Source organism: Puma concolor, chromosome A1 (genome assembly GCF_028749965.1).
Source record: "Puma concolor isolate L17-30 chromosome A1, mPumCon1.1.hap2, whole genome shotgun sequence".
Taxonomy (NCBI): Eukaryota; Metazoa; Chordata; class Mammalia; order Carnivora; family Felidae; genus Puma; species Puma concolor.
The window spans coordinates 219140497-219163236 of NC_141667.1; the positions used below are offsets into that span (position 1 = coordinate 219140497).

At 40.5% G+C, this 22740-nt stretch overlaps 1 protein-coding gene across 3 annotated transcripts in view; it reads right to left on the reverse strand.

The window, feature by feature from the left end:
• MED4 (mediator complex subunit 4) overlaps positions 1-22740 on the reverse strand; it is a 47809-nt gene that overhangs the window by 24616 nt on the left and 453 nt on the right. The gene's annotated exons all lie outside the window — the stretch shown is intronic.

The following is a 22740-nucleotide window of genomic DNA, read 5'->3' on the forward strand; positions in this document are numbered from 1 at the left end:
CTTTAAATATTTGTGGTGTGGTTTCAATGGAAAGGCCTTCTGGAATGAACAGATCTTCTGTAAAGAAAGTCTCATCTTCTGCCTGAAATTCCCCAGGCGTCTCTGAAAACTAACCGCTTCTCAGTAACTCAATAGAAAGGTGGGCAGCATTACTGGCCTCCTTTCATAGATTCACTTGTTTTTTCAATAAATGTTTACTAAGCCGTGTTTATATGCCAGGGACTACACTAAATGCTGGGCCTGTAAAGGTGAACAAGACAACAGTGGTCAAGGAAGTCTTCCTGGAGGAAGTGAAAGCAGAAACTCCTAAGAAAGCCGATGGGGCAGGAAGACTGGCAGGGATAGAGGAAGGAAAAACTAGAGTAAGGAGTTAATGTCAGATAGAGAATGGTTAAAATATTTCACTGACTTCTTTTTTAAGTATGTTTTTAAGTTTATTTATTTTGAGAGAGAGAGAGTAAGCATGAGAGTGGGGAGGGGCAGAGAGAGCGAGAGAGAATCCCAAGCAGTCTCTGTGCTGCCACGGCAGAGCAAGAAAGCGACCCTGGGCTTGAACCCACGAAACGTGAGATCGTGACCTGAGCCAAAATCAAGAGGTGGACGCTTAACTGACTGAGCCACCAGGCGCCCCCTAACTCAGATGCATAGTGGATTGAATGGTAGACCTCCAGAAAGATATGTCCACATTCCAGAACCTGCAAACATGACCTTATTTGGAGAAAGGGTCTTCGGAGAATTAATTAAATTAAGGACCTCAAAATGTGATGACCCTGGGTTATTCAAGTGGACCTTAGATCCAGTGACAAGTGTCCTTATGTGAGACACAGAGAGGAGACCCTGGAAGAAGGGAAGGCCATGTGAGGACAGAGGCAGAGATTAAAGTGATGCAGCCACAAACCAAGGAACGCCCGCAGACACCAGGGCCAGGGAGAAGCAAGGAGGAGCAGTCTCCTAGGCCCTTCAAGGGAGACAGCTCTGCCAGCGATTTGGGGCTTCTGACCCAGAATGAATGTCTGTTGTTTTTAGCTACCCAGTTGATGCCAATTTATTACAGCAGCCCTAGGAAACTAATACAAACTGGTTTGAATGAGTAGACATTCTACATTAGATTCTGGGGCGCCTGGGTGGCTCAGTAGGTTAATCCTCCGACTTCGGCTCAGGTCATGATCTCACGGTTCATGGGTTCAAGTCCTGCATCGGGCTCTGCGCTGACAGCTCAGAGCCTGGAGCCTGCTTCGGATTCTGTGTCTCCCTCTCTCTGCCCCTCCCCCACTCACACTCTGTCTCTCTCTCACTCTATCAAAAATAAATAAACATTAAAAAAAATTTAATTAGATTCTAAGGAAATACAGGTTCATTTCTTCTCATAAGTAAAACAAATTGCTAAGTGTTTCTTGGGTGCCTGAAGATTAATAAACTAAATGCATTAATATTAGCAGCGTCGATTTCTTGTATCATGAGCTAAAACAATTAAAGACATCTTGGGCTCAGGGCAGTGGCGGGGTGGGGGTGAGGGGGTCCTGGGTTGCTCATTTGGTTAAGCATCCAACTCTTGATTTCGGCTCAGGTCACGATCTTGTGGTTTGTGAGTTTAAGCCCTGTGTCAGGCTCTGCACTGGCCTCTCTCTCATCCTCTCTCTCTCTCTCTCTCAAAATAAATAAATAAACTTCAAAAAGTCTTGTGCTTGGGGCACCTGGGTGGCTCAGTCAATTAAGTGTCTGACTTCAGCTCAGGTCATGATTTCACGGTTGGTGGGTTCAAGCCCTGTTCTGGGCTCTGTGCTGACAGCTCGGAACCTGGTACCTGCATAGGATTCTGTATCTCCTTCTGTCTCTCTCTTCTTCTGTCTCTCTCTTTCTCTCTCTCATTCAAAGATAAATAAATAAACTTAAGAAATCTTGTGCTCATTAGTAGAAGTCCAGGTTATGGATTAAACGCTGAAAGAGATCTCGGAGGTCATCTGCTCTAGTCTGACCCCAGCCTGTGATTAAACATTTTCTGCTAGAGGAAAGCTAGCTTCCTCAACCATCAGTCATTTTCATTTATTTTGAGCCCAAAGTACATGATGATAATTTTCACACATTGGACCCAAACTGTCTTCTGAGGTCATAAGTAATACATTTAATCTGTCTTTCACAGAACAGGCTGTCAAGGTTTTCTTCTTTCTTTTTTTCTTCTCACTGTGAACTGTATTTATAGCATTAACAAGGGAAAAAGTGGTTATGTTTTCAAATATATGTTTCAAAATCTCAGTTTTAGATTTCAAAATAAAACCTGAATAATTCATTTTTTAAAAAGAGGCTAAATATTATGCTGGATATTTATATATAACCATTATTTTGTTATAGTTTCATTGAGATGCAATTGACATATAATACTGTATAATTGAAGCTATACAACATAATGGTTTGATATGTGTGTATATTATGAAATGATTACCAGAGTAAGTTTAGTTAACTTCCATCACTCAAGTTTTTCTCTTAACTATGATTTGTTAATGTTTTTTCTTATTATAAAAAGTATAAAAAATAAAGGCAAACCAAAAGAAAAGCATGTTCATCTTTAAAAATCTAGGAAATATAAAGAAAAAATAAAATCACCTTTTAACCTTCCATTAAGAAACACATATTGTTTCCATTTTACTGTAATTTCTTCCCAGCTTTTTACTTTCCATACCAATCATCCCTAGTTCCTTCAGTAGCACCTCATTTAAAAGGGTTTCTAGATGTTTCATTACTTTATCATCTCTTTCACACATTCTAGTTGGTCCTTCATAATATACAGCAACTCAACGTGAAGGTACAGTTTGTCTACAGCTAAATAAAAGGGGACTTTTCTTGTGCTCTCGAGAATCACTGCAGTCAAATTAAAAGATCGGAGCCTTTGCAATATTGTAGACTGCAGTTTAAGTCTTGATTCCATTGACTTATGGCCTCTGTGTTTCAGATTCTCCGTCTACAAATGGGGATAATCATACTCCTTTGAAAGGTTCTCGGAAGACATAAAATAATATATATAACGTGCTTGTTACATGATATGTGGAAATATTATATGTTATAATGATAGCTAATATTTATCGAGCCAAGTACTGCTGAATGCTCTGTAAGTACAATTATTCTCCCTGTTTACAGACAAGGACACTGAGGCCCAGAAAGTTTAGGCAATCTAGCCCAGCTCACACATCTTGGGAGGCGACAATCTGAATTCCAAAACTCTGTTTTTCACCACTACACTATGTTGTACAGCAACTAAAATTATAACTGCTTTACTTTCCTCAATGCATCCTAGTATTACAGTAACTTTTTGGAAGTCACGTAATTTTTGCTGATTTATTTTAAGTTTGCAATTTATTAAAGCAATTCCTAAATGGAAGCAACCAATATATCTTTCAATATGTTGGAAGAGTAATAGAATAAACAAACATTAGTATGTCCATGTAATATGTTACTATTCATCAATAAAAAAGAATGAGTTATCTGGGGCACCTGGGTGGCTTAGTTGGTTAAATGTCCAACTTTGGCTTGATCTTGATCTTATGGTTCATGGGTTCAAGCCCCGAGTTGGGCTCTGTGCTGACAGTGTGGAGCCTGCTTGAGATTCTCTCTCTCCCACTCTCTCTGCTCCTCCTCCACTCTCTCTCTCTCTCAAAATAAATAAATAAACGTTAAAAAAAAGAGCTGTCAAGCCTTGCAATGACATGAAAAAATATTAAACACATATTGTTAAGTGAAAGAAGTCAGTCTGAAAAGGCTACATTCTGCATGATTCCGTTTATACTACATTCTAAAAGAGGCTTAACACATTGAGATGGGAAACAGATTGTGGTTGCCAGAGGCTCAGGAAGTAGGAAGGGTTGAAAAGGTGAAACACAGAGGATTTTTTAGGTGGTGAAACTATTCTATACAATGTTGCAGTGGTGGATACATGACACTATGCTTTTGTAAAAACCCATAGACCTTTACAGCACAAAGAGTGAACCTTAATGTATGCAAATTAAAAAATTATTTAGGAGGTCAGAATACCCTAGGGAATGTGACAAAATCAACTTACTATATTATAAATGTATGAATCAACCTCACTGAAAGGGGTGAGTATAAAAGGTGCTGATCTAAGTAACTTTCATCTGTAAGACTAAAGGCAAAATAAATGATATATAAATACTGTAGTATAGGTAATAAAGTTTTTTTCCCAATGGAGTATAGGTTAACAATTCTGAAACTACTATACATGTATGCTGGAATTGAACAGTTAAATAAATAGATGGCAGGTGTGGGAGCCAGATTTCTCCCTATTGGGGTAAGATATTATAAACAAGCAAGGTGAGAAGGCTAGAATAATCCATGTGGTAGTGGATTAGAGTTGGACACATCAGTATGAACTCATGTTTACTTAATGGAGATACAGATGGTTACAAAGAGAAATATTTATATGCGTGTGTGTGTGTATATATATCCTGATTAGTACATACACATATATTTCCTTGATCCATCTTCTTGAAAGGGCCTAGAAGCAACAATCCCTGTCCCCTCATAGCAACAAGCACACTTAAGGTCTTGATCTTGGTTCTTGGTTTCTAATACCATTCTTCATTTCCTTGGAGAAATGGCTGATTTGAGCACTGGGACAAGAAATATACAAGATGAACCTGGGGCATCTTGTAGCTCCAGCAAGTAAGAAATGTTAAAAGAAAAAAATCTACAATGGTGGGGTATGTCAAAGGGTCATCAGGGCCAATGAAAGAATTCCTAATGATGAAAGGTAGAACAAGCTGAATAACAAAATAAATAACACAGTGCTGAATCATAACCTAAAATACAAAATAAGTATCCATGAGTACATGCTGATGTAAATAAGTGATTGGATAAATCAATAAATTGGGGAGAATAGACAAATCTCTCATGTAGAATTCTACATAATTTATGTAGGTGCTCAACACACAAGGAGTTGGTGCATAAACTCCCTGCTCCCCTAAATGTATGCTGCTCATGGTAACTTCCTTCCAAAGGGTGCAGTATGTATGGAAAGGGTAGGGGGAGAAACCTTACAGTGGAGAAATCTAACAAATACTACCTCAGCCATGTGATCAAAATTAATATCAACAGAAATAAGTCAATCATAAGTGTCCTTGATATAATGTGATGAGAATAGCACTTTACTGTTCTGATCTTCCTCCAAACTCATAATCTCATCAGACAAATCCCAACTGAGGAACATTCTACAAAGCAGCTGGCTTCTCAAAAATGTCAAGGTCATCAAAACCAAGGAAAGTCTGAGAAACTGGTGCAATCAAGAGAAGGAGCCCTAGGAGTCATGACAACCAAATGTAACGTGGTATCCTGGATGGATTCTGGAACAGAAAAAGAATATGAGGTAAAAACTAAAGAAATCTGAAGAAATCATGGGCTTTAGTTAATAATAATGTATTAGAATTGGTTCATTAATTTTGACAAATGAACCATATTAATATGTCAATAATAGAGGAAACTGGTGTAGAGTATATGGGAATCTCTCTACTATCTTCATAATTTTTTCTGTTAGTCTAAAACTATTCTAAAATAGAAGTCTATTTTAAAAATTCTGATGTTTTTCAGGCAAACTACCATTAAACCATGTTAAATTGCTCAATGATGCTTACAATATTATAATTTATATAATTGTTGCTCGGGGAAGAACAAAGTAGGATATTAATATCATAATCCCTTGCTATACAACTGTTAGTTTTTATAGTAGTTTCTATTCTCTTTCTTCTCTTAATCTCTTACAATAATTCTTCATTTATTTTTCCAAAAGTTCCAACATATCAGGAAGTTTTCATGCCCCTTTTTTTTCTGGAAGCCTTGCCTCCTAGAGTGCTCTGGGTCCAGTGAGGATGATTTTGTGAGAGGCTAATTTACTGTTGTGCAGGCATATAGTCTTCTGGTGATATAACCTGATTTGAGGATAGAATTTAAGGTAGTTGGAAGAAGGAATGAATTGCATACACTGTAAATGTTCTTTTCTGTTTTTCTCTGCTAGTGTTTGCCGAATAAAGTCAATACAGTTCCAATCCAAAGCAAACATATGTGATGTTTCAGTTAGCCCCAATAGCTTTAGTGCCTTTAAGAATCTTCTGGGATGCAGCAGACATCATTCAACAATCAATGCAGCTGGGGTATGGTCAATTAACCAAATACAAATCCACCTAATTATACCTTTACCCACATTGCTTCGGTTGACACACAAGGCATCCATAATAGATTGTGCCAAATTCATGAACTTCAAATACAATATTAAAAAAAAATTCTTCTACGTTTAACATCCTTAAACAACAACCAAAATAAATAAATAAATAAATAAAAGTTTGAGGACAAAAGAACTTTGTTTTGCATGGAATAACACATGTTTAAATTTGTCCTCATGAATGTTGGCCATCTCTTTTTAATTTCATATAACCACTACCTACCACATAGTAAAGGTTCAGCATTTTTATTGAAGTTGGTTGACTTTCCTCGCATCTTAATGTGAAGATCAGTTTTACATTCATTTTAACTTTTGTTTTCTCTGAGATCTAAATATTTATTTTGGCTAGATTGAGGGAGATTTCCCAGAAAAGTTTCCTTTTTGGCTGCTAGAAAGTTAGTTCCCTTCCTGTCTCTAACCGTGGACACAATTCAGAAAAGATTAACTATAATCTCCATGCTGCTGGTTTGTTTTTCATTTCCTTGCATTTCAAATCCTGTTCATTTTCGTGTGTTAGCCTCTCACACGATACGCAGATGCCTGATAAATGTTTACTGATTTGATTTAATTTAGAAAAACACCTTGTGAGAGCTAAACACTATAGTTCAATTGGCAAAATTGGCCTCAGATCACCTTAATCTTGTCTCTCTGAATGTTTATCACAATCCAAAAAGTACTGTATGACCCTGTGTGCAAATGAGTCACTGTATCCCCTGCAAAAGCAGAGATAAATATTGAAGTGCCAGGAAATGAAGAATTGAACCCACCTCAAAACGACCAAATTCCCAGACCATTTATATTCCCTTAGTATAATGACATCATCATTCTTTCCCATTTTTCCATTTACTTTCAAATACATCCATCCTCGTGTTATCTGATTTCGACCCCAACCAGAAGATTTTTCCCATTAAAGACATAAGGATGAGTTTCCTGCTAAGTGTTTGAATAAAAGCAATGAGGTTAACGGAGGTATCTTGGCATTCATCAGGGCAGAACAGTGGCTTCTTTGTCTTTTCAGATTCTCTGGTGCTTGGCCCTTGCCTCTTCTTGGATAACTTGTTGCTCTTTGACATTCTGGGCTTCGGCCAGGTCTGGTCCTCCAACCAACCCGCAAGTTATTCCCTTCAGGCCGCCCCAAGCCAGCAGTGAGCACAGTGACTCTCTGTCCCCAGCAATCAGGCTTCCAGAGACTGGCCTGCCCATTTTGTGAATCTAACACCTGATATAAAATTTCTAATTACAGACACCAATTTCTCCCTCCTAGGAGATCTGAAAATGCAAGCTCCACTCTTTGTTAGGACCTTTTATTTTCATTGGAAAGCCCCTGCCAAACATTGGCCACATTTCACTCTGTCTGATCCATGCTTTTTTATCTCTTCTCAACCAGACAAACGCATAATGCTTCATTTGCTGGATGACCACGCAATCCATTTCCAAGATCGACTTGTACACAATGCTCCTGCTGGGCCAATGTGCTGTGCACAGCGCTCCAAAGGTATTTCTTGGGCTCTGGCGGGACTACTGTGTGGTTCCTCAACAAAGGCCTTACAATTTCTGAGTGTATTTAGATCATTCAGTTTTAGCTGCATTGGTGGTTCTTCCCTGAGTCTTTAGACACCAGTCCTGCTGTGGGTGTAATGCTGGATTTAGAGGTGAAATGGTGGAATTGTGGAACATAAACATTTGACAAGTGACCATTCTGACAGAGGCATATTTAAATCTTTTGCAAAATTATGTCTTTTTGGCTTGCTTGCATCCTAAGATATTGGTCAGTCAACTTTACAGCCACAGTCCTACTGGAGAGCCTGGCCCTGTCGGTGCCTCAAGTACGGTGAAATGGGGAGAAGTCCAGGGATTATAAAGCTCTAACTAATCCTCTTTCTTATTCCAAGTAATACTTGATATTCACACGGTTTCTGTTGGGTATGCATGCACCCCAGGGACCTGGGTAGTACTCACAATGGCCCCAGGCAGTAGGGAAAAAGACTGCTGAGGTCTGACACTGCCCTGGGCTGTCGGTACAAGACAAAGGGTCAAGGTCAGAAGGGATCAGGGAGAGATGAGGAATCCTGGACTAGTCTGCAGGGAAGAGCAGATAGTGCACAGGCCTCTGTCAGGGACAGTTGGCAAACATTTGGCTAGACTGTCTCCTTCTCGCATTTCTTTCAGGAAATAATACAGTAGTGGAAAACTGAAGAGGGTTAGATTAAAAAAAAAAAATCTTGTGTCAACTCTGGGCACAGGCCTTCCTGTTCATTCATTCATTCAGTGATATTTTTTTAAGTTTTGATTAATTAACTTATTAATTAATTTATTTTTGAAAGAGCGCTAGAGACAGCGCATGTGCAAGTGGGGGAGGGGCAGAGAGAGAAGGGGACAGAGGACCGGAAGCGGGCTTCAGGCGCACAGCGGGAAGCCCAATGTGGGGCTTGGACCCACGAATGGTGAGATCATGACCCAAATCGAAGGCAGACACTTAACCGACTGAGCCACCCAGGTGCCCCCATTCAGTGATTTATTGAGCAGTGATAGTAAGTACTGTTCCAGATTTTTACAATACAGCAGAGGATGAACCAAATAAGTTCCCTGCCCTTTTATTTATTTTTTTTTTAATTTTTTTTTCAACGTTTATTTATTTTTTTGGGGGACAGAGAGAGACAGAGCATGAACGGGGGAGGGGCAGAGAGAGAGGGAGACACAGAATCGGAAACAGGCTCCAGGCTCTGAGCCATCAGCCCAGAGCCTGACGCGGGGCTCGAACTCACAGACCGCGAGATCGTGACCTCGCTGAAGTCGGACGCTTAACCGACTGCGCCACTCAGGCGCCCCAAGTTCCCTGCCCTTTTAGAGCTCACCTTCTAAATGGGGATGGAAGATAATTAATGAGCAAACATGCCAGATAATTTTAGTTTATGATAAATATTATGAAGGAGTGGGGGCCATTTTACATAGAGTGGCCAGTGAAGGCCTCTCTGAGGAGGGTGATATTTTAGGTAAGAGCTAAAGGATAAAAAGGGGGACCTCACCGTGCAGCGATCTAGGGAAGATAGTTCCAAGCAGAATGAACAGCAAGTACAAAGGGCCTGTTTCCTAACACCTGGAATTATAGGAGGCCCTGAGGAGGCTGGAGCATAGTGAGTGAAGCAGTGGGTTCGATGAGCTGAGCGTGTCACAGAGGCCTCATCATGTGTCCCATAGAGCTCTTGCAGGTCATGCAAGGAGTTAGTATTTTAGTTTTGTTACAATGGGAGTGTAGAGGGCAGTCATTAGGTTGCTTTAAGGTGAGCATCACAAGATTCCAACAACCTAGTAGTCATTTGATCTTCAAGGTCACAGAGACAAATCAGATTTTGAGTAACTGTGTTAAACATTTCAATCATGTTGTCTATCAGGATTACAGCCCCTACGAAGGGAAGCTTCTCTTCTAACAGATCTGCTTAAGATATATCAATTAGAACAAAGGTACATCCAACAAAGTCATGAACTGTCCCTGCTCCCAATATCTAATAGTATCAGTGACCTAAGGTTGGGCCACACTCATTTGTCATCTTTTTTTTTTTTTTTTTGAGAGACAGAGGGCACAAGTGAGCAAGAGGCAGAGAGAGAGGGAGAGAGAGAATCCCACGAGGGGCAGAGAGAGGGAGAGAAGTGGGGCTCATGTTCACCCAAAGTGGGGCTTGTGCTCACCTGATGTAGGACATGAACTCGTGAACCATAAGATCATGACCTGAGTGGAAGTCAGATACTTAAGTGAGTGAGCCACCCAGGTGCCCTTTATCAAATATTTATGAAGTGACTGTTATGTGCCAGGGATGTAATGGTGAGCAAAACAGACACCTTCCTTGCTACCCTCAAGCTTACACTCTACCTAGAAAGACTGACAATTAAATAGGCAAACATAAGTTATTTTGCTAAGATAGGGAAAGTGCAGTGCTATGGGAGCATATAACAGCATAGCCAAGTAACCTGATCAAGGAAGACTTCCTGGAAGAAGTGATGTTTAAGCTGAGAGCTGAAGACTAAGTAAGAAAAGTCCAGTTCTAGAAGAGGAAGAGCTTTCCTAATGAAGGAACAGCATATAACCAGAGGTGAGGGAAAACATAGCATATTTTAAGCAACTTAAATAATTTCAGTATGATGGGAGGTAGAGTACAAGATTGAGAAGTAAGAAATGAGGCTGGTGAGGTACCTAGGGACCAGGTCATGAGGCTACAACATGAAGTGTATTATAAGAATGTTAAGGGGCACCTGGGTGGCTAGTCAGTTAAGCAGCCGACTTCGGCTCAGGTCATGATCTCGCGGTCCGTGAGTTCGAGCCCCGCGTCGGGCTCTGTGCTGACAGCTCAGAGCCTGGAGCCTGTTTCAGATTCTGTGTCTCCCTCTCTCTGACCCTCCCCCATTCATGCTCTGTCTCTCTCTGTCTCAAAAATAAATAAACGTTAAAAAAAAAAAGAATGTTAAAATATCTGTACTTTATCATGTAAGCAATGGGAAATCTCTGAAGTGTATGGAAAATGGACTGGGAGGGGAGGAAGACAGTGGTAGTAAAATCCTCGTAGTAATTCAGGTGAGAAATGGTAGTCATTTGACCAAATAGTAGCCGTAGAGATGGAGGAAGGTTGACTGATTACAGATACATTTATCCACAGCTTGAAAAGATAACCTGGCATCAACTCTCTTTGTGAAAAATTAAGGAGAGAGAGAGAGAATGAAATTAACACAGAGAAAAGCCAAAGAGGCCATGATAAATTGTGTAAGCCAGATTTATAAGGCGGTAAGGATGCTGTGAGGAAAAGGAAAAGGTATGCAGAGTACAGGGAAAGAAAAGGGTAGTGGGAAAGAAGAGTACATGTGGCCCATGAGAGAGGGAGGGGAGCGAGTGTCAGTCCCTAGCAGCCCAGTTCCTGACAGTTTTCCAGGTTCAATTCCCAAAAGGTTCAGTCAGCTTTATCCTGTGCTCTGTTCATAAATTCCCATGATCTCTGTCTCCCTTATTGCTGCATCGAAAGGATCCTACCCCTGCTCCATTACACAAGCTAGTTTGATTGAGTTTTATTTCTTGCAACTTAAGGAATTTGAATAAAACAGTAATGGTTATACAAGTGAATTCTTCAAGAAGTGAATTAATTAAAATGGAATGCAAATTAATGCAGTTATAATGAAAAATATAACTCCTGAGTGATCATAGATGTTCGGGTTTACGGATCAACTACTTTTCAATGTGGTTAGTCCAACTACGATCCAAAAGTAGCTTCAAGAGCATAGATTCAGAACAAAAAGTATTGAATGGCCTCATGTCTGATGGACCCATTTCTCTCCCACTCAGTCTCCAGGGGGTGATGCTGAATGGCAAGAAACCACTTCTGAGGCAAGACAGCACAAATCCTGAGGTGGTTACTCTTGGAAGATGTGGCAAAAGAACCTGCAAGAGCAGCTACCTCCTGGTGAAGAGGTAAAGAGCCAGGGGGAAGTGAAGGGATGACGGAAACCCAGGCTGATCAATCATGTTGGACATCAGGAAGAAGGGGCAGAATGGGACAAGGCTCCCAAGTGTGATGACCATTGGGAGATCAGTTTGGCTGGGTACAGTACAAGAAAATTAAGTAACCTATCATGTTTCAGGCCTTGTGTAGGAGCAAAACAAATGATGATCTGGCCCATGTTCTCAGGGACTTACAGTCTAGTGAGAAACACAGACATGTACACAGGTAACATAAGGTGGAAAGGGAGAAGACAAGTAAGCACAGGCGCTATGGGTTTACAAAGAGGTTCAAGATATAACAGCTGAGCTCAGACATAAAGGTCAAGTCATAGTTACACAGGAATGTCAGGAAGAGCAAAACTACAAGTGTATTTGAAAGAGCTGAACTACCAGAAGCAGGCTGTATTAGTAGAATGTAAAGAGAAAAGTAGGGAATAGCAGAAGAAAAGTCTGGAGGGTTAAAGGAAAGTCATATCATGAAAGACATTTTTATTTCCAAGACTTAAAAAAAAAAATGGTAAAAGTTTTTTCAACAAAAATGTTTTCCTAACTGCAAAAATGAGTACACTAATTATATCTTCCAATTATAAAAACAAAAACAAACCCCCAAAAACTAGAAACATAAGGAAACTGACAAAACACCATTATAATATAGCCATTGGTAAGTAGATTTTTAAATTCCAAATATCAAATAAACACAAAATAATATTCTATGGAAAAATTTAATCAAGCTTAATTTAGTAGAAACATGTTAGGATATGGACACTACAAAAGGTGAATATAGACCTTTCTCTTTGTGAGATAGAAACAATCACCATATATTCTTTTCTATTTTGATGAAGCATCTACTAATATGGGTCATGTATTTAGCTACAAAGAAAATCTTAACAAGAGATCTTAGAGATTTTATAAAGTTTTTCTGATTAGATTCAATTAAGCTAGAAATCCATAAAATTTGACTTGGTTTTATAAGAGGTCACCGAGTGCTTTTTAAGCAAGAGAGCAACACAATCATGTAGCAAATGGGTTGGAGGGGAGTTGGGAGAGACAGGAGGAAGGAAACCAGGTAAAGAAATATTGCAACAGTCCCGGGAAGTAGTAATGTGGGTCTGAACCAAGATAGGAAGAGTGGGGAATGAAAAGGAGTAGACAACTTCAAATATATTTAGTAGATAAATAACAAGGGCTGACTAATTGAATTTAGATGAGAGGGAAGTGTGGGTAGGGGGATGGAGAAGAGTTAAATGATTAAATTAGGTGGTGATGTGGGGAAGGTAGTATCATCAATTTAGTGAAGAAGACATGAGAAGGAACAGATCTGGAGAAATGGGGAGTTCATCTTTGAGCTTGATGAATTTGAGGAACATGGCCCAAAGTGCAGTTTAAGGATACAAAGAGAACTGTATACATTGCTATTACCAGGATGATTATTCTTTTTTTGTAGAAATTCAGAAGCTCCTCTTCTATTTGGTGCCCAGAAGGGAATGAGAGTGGCTTATCAAGAGTACTTAGTAGAACTTTCACCACCTACTTCTTACACCCAGGAACAATTAAGACAGGTTTAGGAGTATCTTAGATGGGACAGAATGAAATCTTGCCATTTGCAACAACATAGATAGAATTAGAAAGTATTACGCTAAGTAAGTCAGTCAGAGAAATACAAATATCATATGATTTCACTCATTTGTGGAATTTAAAATACAAAACAGATGAACATAAGGGAAGGGAAGCAAACATAATACAAAAACAAAGAGGGAGACAAACCATAAGAGACTCTTAAATACAGAGAACAAACTGAGGCCTGCTGGAGTGGTCGGGTGGAGGGTGGACTAAATGGGCAAGGGGCGTTAAGGAGGACACTTGTGATGAGCACTGGGTGTTATATGTAAGTGATGAATCACTAAATTCTATTCCTGAAATCATTATTAGACTATATCTTAACTAACTTGGATTTAAATTAAAAAAAAAAAGACGGGGCAAAAAATGTCCAATCCAATTGGGAAGATAATACTAAGGACTATATAGCCAGTGCCACAAATGTCCACTAACGCAATTGTCCACTATTGGAAGAGGAGGCAGACTGTATGTGAAATAAGAATGGCCTTACTTTTAATAAGTCATGGGGAAACACCCCCCCCCACACACACACACACCACATACACAAAGTCCTAGGAGACACAGAAGTCTTTAGGGTGCAGGATGGATCATAAATAATGGCTCACAGATAGGAATAAGCTGAGAGGTGGGAGGGAGCCGTGGAAGTCTCAGGACGCAGAGGAGCACTCTGGGGAGCAGAAGGGAGAGGGAGGGAACCCAAAGTATGGAAAGGAGTTGGAGCTCATCAGGGCAGACAAAGGGCGATGTGGCAAAGACTGTGTCAAGAAGCTAGTGTTACTTCATGGCTCTTGTGTAAATTAAAGCCATTAAAATTAATTTTGCCCTGTGAATTTTCCTGAGAATTTCTCTACACTTCTTTGGATAATTGATATCCAAGACCAATGAGGTTCAAGAGAAACTTTTATCTAACACGGACATAAAGATAAAGCCTTACTTTTTGTTTTCACATTTGAGGATTAAAGGATTTTGAGTACTTGAGGGGGCTTAGTAAGTGTTGATTACAATGATTTAGAAAATCCTCAGGGCGTCAAGTGGTGACGCAGCATAAGCCTTCTCAGAGAGTGTATTTAACACTTACAGGCCCGAAGTCACATGGTACAGAGGGCATGGCCAGGGAAGAGGCAGACCTGCTTGGCCAAGTGGTCTCAAGAAAATGATATGATCTGTTTCATCTGTGGTTTTCTAGACTGTAAGATAGGAATTGTAATTTCTTCACTCATTCACCAAGTGTTTTATGAGTGCCCACTATGTACCAACTACTGCTCTACCTGCCTTGTAATATTATTTTGAGAGTTAAATGAAGTAATATAAATGAAAATACCTAGCAGAGTGTCTAGAATCTATCAGGTTCTAATTATATTCACTCTTCTAACCAAGAGGATTTTTGGGGTATTTGAGTCATTATTGGGTCAGGCCAACAAAGGGCCAAGACACTCAGGGTGTTTGTTACAAATATCAGGGTGTTTTGTGGAGCAAAAGAATTGACTGAATTGTGAATCAAGAATGTGAAGACCTTTAATTTAATACATTTTTGAAGCAGTAGGATGGAGGGCAAAATGTTGCCTTCAGGGAAGTGAAGCAGGTCTAAGCCATGGTTATTCTAGGAAGCCTGTAGAGGGTGTGATGGAGCAGCAGGGGTCTTCCAAGTTAAGATCCATTGGAAATATGAATGTCCTCCTGGGTCTAGAACATTTAGAAAGAACTACAAGATAGTTTGCTTCATCAACATGTTCAGAGTTAAGGTGCATGACAAAATAATTGTTCTGAGACATCTTTAACTGTAAACACTGCAGTGCACCCACTGAAGCCTAGAAAGTGAATTTGTAATTCAGGATAAATATTTTGAACTGACTGGATAAGGGCCTTGATAACTCAGATATTCCTGTTTTCCAGTGCTTCAAAGCTTCAAGTAATTCATTTGAAAAAAAGAAAGGAAGAAAGCTGACCCAAGCTGCAAAACATGTTTTCTCTCAGTATTACTTTTGCTTCTGAAGTGGGCTGGTTTCATTATCAAAGGGTGTGGCATTTTCCACTTGTCTTTTATAAATTGAACTTTAGCCCAGACCCTGAAGAGCCTAATGAGGTTGGTCAGAGGTCACAATGAGATGGAATATGCCTGACCCAAAGAGAAAATGGAAAGATCAAGGCCATTTGCAGGTGCCCCCTTAGTGCTCAGAAAGGCCATCACATTGCTTATAACAATGTGTGATTAACTGTAACTGCCCTTAAGGAGCTTCTAGTCTATTGGAAAAGATTGAGAGATAAATGGGCAGTTATACCCTTTGGTACACCCTGTCCATGGAGTAGCAATCCTGAGAGGCAACGGCTCTATCTATTGGACATAGACTGGGTTATGGGTTTCTTGGGCCACTGAGCAGTCCTCATAATGGATAGACTTGTGAGGGAATGAGGGGTGGAGGGGATTTGGGAATGCAGTCAGTGTGGCCTTGCTTGCAAGCTTCAGTGTGGCAGTGGTGAGTTCCAGGGAACCATTTGTTGCTATTGAAGGATTTGGTCAGGTCACCCACAGCAAAACCTGTATCCCTCCATGGCAACTCAGACACTGACAAAATGGAATAATAAGAGAACAGTAATCCGTTGATCCCTCCAAGAAATGGAGAAATGGCCTCCTCATGAAGGCCCCTGCAGACCTATAAGCAGCCATGAGGGGGCAGTCTCCAAAAACAGCATGCCCATGAACTGAAGGAGCTGGGGGCATGGAAGGCCTGTAGTTCCCCTCCCTGAGCAATGCTGACCTTTGGGAGGAGGTTGTGCCATAAGAAAGGTCATCGGATAACAGAGTCTTTGCCATTCTCCTGGCCTGTCGAACTTGGGAACATAGATAGACTCCCAACTAAAACTGCATGGAAAACAGCTCTGGGACTCTCTTACACAAGGGTGCCCCTTGGTAGATGATTCACACAAATGCCAAGCTTATAATTCATACGTTCATCAAGGGGGGTATGTTGGAGAGGAGGGCCAAACATACCATACAAAGGGAAAGCTTGATTTGTAGATTATTCTGCAGCAATTGCCTCTGTTAAGGAGGTAACAGAGCAGGGTGTTTAAAGAGCATGGACTTGGGAGCTAAATGCTAGGGTTTCAGGCTTGACCTGATTTCTTTTTCTCTGAGACTTTGAGTAAGTTTCCTCATCTCCTAAGTCTCTGCTTCTTCATCTGTTGAAGGGGATAATAAGGGGACCTATGTCACAGAGTTGTTAAGACTAATGTGAATAATCCAAGTCAATGCTGGCATATAATACATACTTGATAAATAGCAAACATATAAAGTATGACCTGACTTATAAAATGTGAATCGTAACCTATTTGTCCAAACATAAGCAAGATTTCTACTTAATTGCTCATAGAGTAGTAACTGGTCACGGGGTGGTGATTGGAAAAGATGAACTGGGACACAAATCAAAAGCATATTCTGCGATATGCCCTTTTTTTCTAAGACACTCAAAAATCCCTCACTGATCTAAAGTTTTTATGGAACATAGTTTGGAAACCATTGCATTATTGGACCAAAAATAAAATCTATATTTCCTAGGGGCACCGGGCTAACTCAGTCAGTGGAGCATGTGACTCTTGATCTCAGGGTTGTGGGTTCTGGCCCCACGATGGGTATGGAGAGTGCTTGAAAAATAAAATCTTAACAACAACAACAACACTGTATGTCCTAAACTGATTATAGTGAGGTCCGGCATACTTCCCACTTGTGCTAGAATAACCAGAGGCAACGTTTAAAGTTGGGCCCGCTGAAGGCGTTCCTTCTAACGCTTGGTGTCTATGCCAACAAGTGTGATCTTGATTTTATTTGAAGGGTTTATGACTGACAGTGTCATGGGAAACAGTTAACAGGAGACTTGCTTCAAGGAAATAAAAATCTGTTATTTGGGGGGCACCTGGGTGGCTCAGTAGGCTAAGTGTCTGACTCTTAGTTTCAGCTCCAGCCATGATCTCCCAGTTTGTAGGTTTGAGCCCTACATTGGGCTCTGCACTGATAGTGTGGAGTCTGCTTGGGATTCTCTCTCTCCCTCTCTCTGTCTCTCCCTCTCCCTTGCTCACTCCCACTGTCTCTCTCAAAATAAATAAATAAACTTAAAAAATCTGTTATTTGGAGCTACTGTGAATATACACAGAAGCTTTTAAAACATGAATAATAGAACATTGGTGAGATAGTGAGTAAAAAATTTAAGTGCCTGTGTATTTCATATATTAATACAAATAATATTATTTTAAACAAAGGACATAAAAAGCAGGTGAGAAAACTCTGACTAAGAAATTAACCACCTCGAATTTGCCTAGCACTCTAAGAAGAACTGGCCAGGGTTTTTGTTAAATTGCTTAAGTCATTTAAACATGTGATATGAACTGTAATTTCTATTTATGTTAAGAAAAAGGCTCTGAAATGTAGATTGTCATTCAAGGATGACTAGAGGTTAAATCTGAGATTCATTAATTTTTAAGGCTTGTGGTTTTCAGATATTACCTCTGGGTGGTGACATTGAGGGAAAGGCCTGGGGGAAAGTTATCCCTGGCTTCTGGGAGTTCTTTGTCTCACGTCTACCCTCCCCTGGGGTCCCTTCTCCTCTCCATTCCTCAGCCTTAGTCTCCCCCTTGTAGCAAAGGGTTAGGAGTTGAACTACATGTATTTAATTACACATGCCTGGCAGGAAAAATGCCGTGGACAAGGCTGTGATCAAATGATAAGGCTACAGACAGCGACTAATTAAGAACGCCAAGCATATGTGAACAGTTTTGTTATTTCAGAATAGAGATTAATAAAGTTAATGTTTTAGGGGCACCTGGGTGGCTCAGTTGGTTAAGCTCCGACTTCTGCTCAGGTCATAATCTTGCAGTTCGTGGGTTCGAGCCCCACATCGGGCTCTGTGCTGACAGCTCGGAGCCTGGAGCCTGCTTCGGATTCTGTGTCTCCCTCTCTCTCTGCCCCTCCCCCACTTGTGTTCTGTCTCTCTCTATCAAAAATAAATAAATGTAAATAAAAAAATAAAAAATAAAGTTAATGTTTTATATATTTAATAATACAAAGTCTATATTATTATGCCAGTAGACAATCAGGCATAACTGGTATATGCAAATTTTACTTTCATAGCTTAACTCTTCTCACTTTTGGCCCTCAAAATAGTACCATCATGGCAAAGCAGGGTTGGGACAAAGAGAACCAAGGCCAGACGTGGCTGATGGAGCAGAAGACTCGTGAAAACAGGCCCTGCATTCCTGGCATTTAAAGGTCTTGGTCTAAAGTGAGAGGAAAGAAGGATAAAATACTAAGGGTGAGGAAAGGGAAAGTTGTTCGTGTTGAGATAGGAAGGAACAGAATAGGGATGGAGAGGGATTTTAGAAGAAGGAAGGGGTTCTGGTCAAGTAGGTAGACCTCTTTAGCAGAAAAGGGGCCTGGTAAATACTTGAGCAGGTTCCTTCAGATATCTTTGAGGCTAATTGAGATTTTTCGTTCTCATCTCCCACTTTCCCCTACTACCTCAAAACATTTGTGGTACCCCAACTTCCTTAAACAGGGAATCAAGTTTTTCATTCCACAATTGGAGACAACGCTTGATAAGCAAACCAGCTGGTCTCACTAAAATGTTAATAGCTGATACTGGATCCTTTGCTATTTTGATGGGAAGAGGAAGTAAGAGAATGTGAAGGCCCTGGAATGAAAAGGCTTCCCAGAAAAGGAAAGGAAGCATATTAAATAACAAGAGAAACAACTAATATTTATTGAGTACTTATGTGCCAGGTTCTGTTCTAAGTGCTTTACATGAATTAGCGTATTTGATCCCCACAGCACCCTGTCTGAGGTACATACTATTACTAATCACCATTTTACAGATGATGAAACTGAGTCATAGAGAGGTTAAGAAACTTGCCCAGGGTCATACTGGTAGGATCAAGGTTCGAACGCTGGCATTTCTAGTCCTAGCGTCCATACTCTTGGCCATGGCTGAAAGAAAATTGGCTCAGAGAGGGGATGGCCCAGGAAACAAAACTTCCCTACATGAATGATGTTGTCTGAAGTCAGCTGGTTTTCTTCCAAGCGTTAGGGATAAAGAGGAGTCCAGGCAGAGGTGCTTTATCTTGCCACAGATGCTGTCTCTGCCCCTCAAAGGAACACCGGCAGAGGTTGTTACTACATCGAACCCTATGGAACATTGTGATACGCTCTTGGTGCCATGTGTGTACTGTTTTGCTGCTTGAATTAGTGATCCCGTTGCAGTTATTTAAGCTTTCTGTGCATTGGAGTCCACATTTGGAAATGGGGTTATTTCCACTTGTCAGCTCTCTGACTCAGAGGAATGCAGAGGGCTAATGGGCTGATAACACACAAAGTGCTTTGAGCCATGAACCAGGACTGACTGAACTTTTAGAGAACAGTATGACTTGCCAGGGGTATTTAAACTGACATAAATGTTAGAATATTCTCCTAGTAGATACTTTGGATGTTCTTGGTTAAGCTGCCTGGTCCACCATGACTGCCTAAGTTCTTCTCTAGACTTTCACACTGAGCAGTGCTAATGGAGAACTGTCTGGTGGACCTACGCAATGCCTGTATAGTCTGGGATTGTTCAAATTATGTAGAGATAAGGATTCCTAATTCAAAATAAGAATCTTCAAGCCAGGACCTTGAAAGCCATTGCTTATCAAAAAAGATAAAAAACAATTGGACCCGTTCCAAGGAAACATTTAACCTAATTGCAAACACCATACCTTGGCATTTAATTCCAATGAGAGTGTTTTAACTGACACTACCAAGGGCAGAACCAATTGCAAATTAAAAAATAATAATAATAATGATTTACAAAGAGATGTGGGTAAGAAGATACCAGAGACTAAAAGATACCAGAGACTGTGGGGAGAGGAGTTTCAGCTGCAGCTATGATTAAGAACCAACAGGCACAGGAAGTAATTATCAAGGTAGGGTTTTTGTTTTTAAAGAAAAGTGTGTCTGATTAATCCACACCGTCTAATGGAATTTCCCTCCCATTTTTTACAGTACAGAAGTATCAGTTGTCAGCCTATGTTTTCAAATAAAACAATGAAAGCAGAAAGATGATCCCAATATTTTTAATAGATGCAGTCATCAATTCAATGATATTTATGTCTTGTATCCATGCACCTTAGCACAGTCACACTTCTCCAGACCTGAGAAAGGAAGCAATCATTGTGAGCTAATAAATAAACACGACCACTGGGAACCAAGGGGGAAATTCAGGAGCAGAAATGGGACAGTTTAAAATAGTTTACAAAAGGGGCGCCTGGGTGGCGCAGTTGGTTAAGCGGCCGACTTCAGCCAGGTCACGATCTCGCGGTCCGTGAGTTCGAGCCCCGCGTCGGGCTCTGGGCTGATGGCTCAGAGCCTGGAGCCTGTTTCCGATTCTGTGTCTCCCTCTCTCTCTGACCCTCCCCTGTTCATGCTCTGTCTCTCTCTGTCCCAAAAAAATAAATAAACGTTGAAAAAAAAAATTTAAAAAAAAAAAAATAAAAAAAAAAAAAATAAAATAGTTTACAAAAGAGTTTGAGAGCAAAGGAAGGAAACTGAACAACGAAAGGGAGATGGTAGACCATGAAGACCATAGAGTATTAAAGAACTACAAATCCAAAGCAAGGAAAATAAAAGACAGTTTTCCTGAGTGCTGTTGTGATGCAACCCATTTCAGATAAAAGCTATAACAAATTTCCCCAAAAAAAATTTAGATGCAAAGAATTTGATTTTAAGATGCTAAGCCTTCTTTTTGGCAGCATTTTTTCACATTTACAGATACTTCTTTTTAAGCACTGAAGTCCCTACCTATTCCTCACCAAAGGGAAAGTATTGATGCAGTCTCTTTAGTGTGAGAGTAAAGACAGGCATAATCTTCCCAGGAGAATTTACAGATTAAAGCTCTTCTTTACATGAGCAGGAATTTTTAGCTGGAAAGCTGTGGAAGAGGTACAAGAACGTCCCTGGTGTCCCTCCTCCCAAATCTCACTGAAGGCACTTTCTGCTTTTACCTCTGTCTTCCTTGGTCATCGCCATTTATGATGACGGTTGTATCTGGTTTCCCAACACATCTTCACGTTGTCTTTGCCCAGATTGAAAGAGTTTCTTTTCAATAAAGAACAATGGGATTTGTGTAAGGCAAAGGTCATTTTGGTAAAATTGAGCTGTGATAATTTGCTACGTCCAGTCTATGATAAGGTCACTGAAAACCCACTAATGAGCATTACAGCATAAGGGAGACCAGTAGTCCTTTAACAGCCCCATTTCACCTACAAATGTTCGCTGCTTTTGCTGAGAACTGGGGCGCAGGGGCTGGTGCTCCAAGTCTCTGTGCCAAAGCTTGTTTACAAGGGGGTGAAGGATAGTTTCCTTGGCCACACTCTGTGGTCTGCCCTACTCTGCGCTGGACTCAATAGGAGGAAGGGTGGAGTAGTCACACAGAGTTTTGACAATGCTCCAGTTCTTTGCACCCCAAATATTTACTGAGAAAGTCAGGTCATTCTTTACAGATGCCAGGCCTAACCTACAAAAGCTGGCGGAGGGACAGGAGGAGAAAGAAGGGCTCTCTCTGTTTGGTAAAGATGTACTCACTGGGTCTAGAGTAATTGCAAAAGCAGCAGTACAGAAATGCTAGAATGGTCCTACACACCCTCCTCAAACTGATCACCCATTTGAAAACTCGGCTTCAGGGCAACTTGCCTATACAGATCCCACCCACACATTCCTGAGTCTACAGGCAGCTGCTTTCTTCTGCCTGGAATAGTCTTCTCATCTAGAGCCTACCTTTTCTTCTGGGTTCCTCTCCAGTCTTCTCCACATCCCACTTCCTGTTTTAAGCCTCTCCCAGCATTAAGTCCCAGCCCACAGGAATCACTTTGTTCCTTAGCCTCCTACACCACTTGCCCAACACTGGTAACTCTTGTGTATCCATTCAGCTCCCCATTTCCCCAGCATCCGACATGGCACATAACAGTCCACCTTCACTCTGTGCCTAGAAACGATGATAAATTATTATGGTAGACTGTGCAGGCATGCCTGTCTCAAGTTCATGTTTAGGTAATTTCCTTTTTTTTTTTTTTTTTTTTTTGATTTTTTTATTAGAAAAAAAATTTTAAGTTTATTTTTGAGAGAGAAAGAGAAAGTACAAGTTGGGGAGGGACAGAGAGAGAGGAAGAGAAAGAATCCCAAACAGACTCCACACTGTTAGCACAGAGCCAGACATGGGGTCAAACTCATGAACCTTGAGATCATGACCTGACGTGAAATCAAGAGTGGGACCCTTAACCAACTGAGCCACCCAGGCACCTTTTTATGTGATTTTTAAACTCAAATGAAAGGTTTTCCATGGTTAACACGTGTGAAATGTAGTAAATCCTTAATATGTAATTGTTTTCAGACATCATGGGTTTTATT